This window comes from Sipha flava, unplaced genomic scaffold (assembly GCF_003268045.1).
Source record: "Sipha flava isolate LNK unplaced genomic scaffold, YSA_version1 126_pilon_pilon, whole genome shotgun sequence".
Classification (NCBI taxonomy): domain Eukaryota; kingdom Metazoa; phylum Arthropoda; class Insecta; order Hemiptera; family Aphididae; genus Sipha; species Sipha flava.
The window spans coordinates 993,607-994,699 of NW_020271752.1; the positions used below are offsets into that span (position 1 = coordinate 993,607).

The following is a 1,093-nucleotide window of genomic DNA, read 5'->3' on the forward strand; positions in this document are numbered from 1 at the left end:
ATTGTGTGGTTCGTAAGTGATTTTGTAAGTTTTGCAAGTTCGTTTGTAGACGACCATAAATTATGAAAGAATTTCGCATTAAGAAAACGTTGCTCCGAGATGAGCTCATTAGTGTACAAGACGACAAGCGCAAGCCGAATAATGGTTACGTGATGAAAGTTTAAGCTATTGTTATTACTTATGTTCTTCCTATAACTATAACTTGTTTTGCATAAAATATTAACACCATAATATTTAACTGTTATATTTTATGTACTCTGAATTTTCAGTACTCTAATTTTGGTTCAATTGTAAATAATAGTTATAGATCGGTCGTATACGATAACGATAACGCGGCGGTGGACCAGCAGGACCAGCAGGACCAGTATGTGAACAATGGATTTCTTTTGTCCCAGGATCAGCAAATATATACTACTCATAATTGAAAAATTAAGAACCGAAAAAGAACTACAAGTTGCATTTGAGTCAATACAAATTCCTTCTAACGACAATAAAAATAATGAAATATTTCAAGAAATAGAAGAATATGATAATGTTTAAAGAAATGAAAAAACATTATCATATTCTTCTATTTCTTGAAATATTTCATTATTTTTATTGTCGTTAGAAGGAATTTGTATTGACTCAAATGCAACTTGTAGTTCTTTTTCGGTTCTTAATTTTTCAATTATGAGTAGTATATATTTGCTGATCCTGGGACAAAAGAAATCCATTGTTCACATACTGGTCCTGCTGGTCCTGCTGGTCCACCGCCGCGTTATCGTTATCGTATACGACCGATCTATAACTATTATTTACAATTGAACCAAAATTAGAGTACTGAAAATTCAGAGTACATAAAATATAACAGTTAAATATTATGGTGTTAATATTTTATGCAAAACAAGTTATAGTTATAGGAAGAACATAAGTAATAACAATAGCTTAAACTTTCATCACGTAACCATTATTCGGCTTGCGCTTGTCGTCTTGTACACTAATGAGCTCATCTCGGAGCAACGTTTTCTTAATGCGAAATTCTTTCATAATTTATGGTCGTCTACAAACGAACTTGCAAAACTTACAAAATCACTTACGAACCACACAATAAGGT

At 32.0% G+C, this 1,093-nt stretch overlaps 1 pseudogene; it reads left to right on the top strand.

Annotated features, from left to right (window-relative positions):
• Positions 1-540, top strand: part of LOC112694278 — a 7,778-nt pseudogene extending 7,238 nt beyond the window's left edge.
• Positions 541-1,093: the final 553 nt, after the last annotated feature.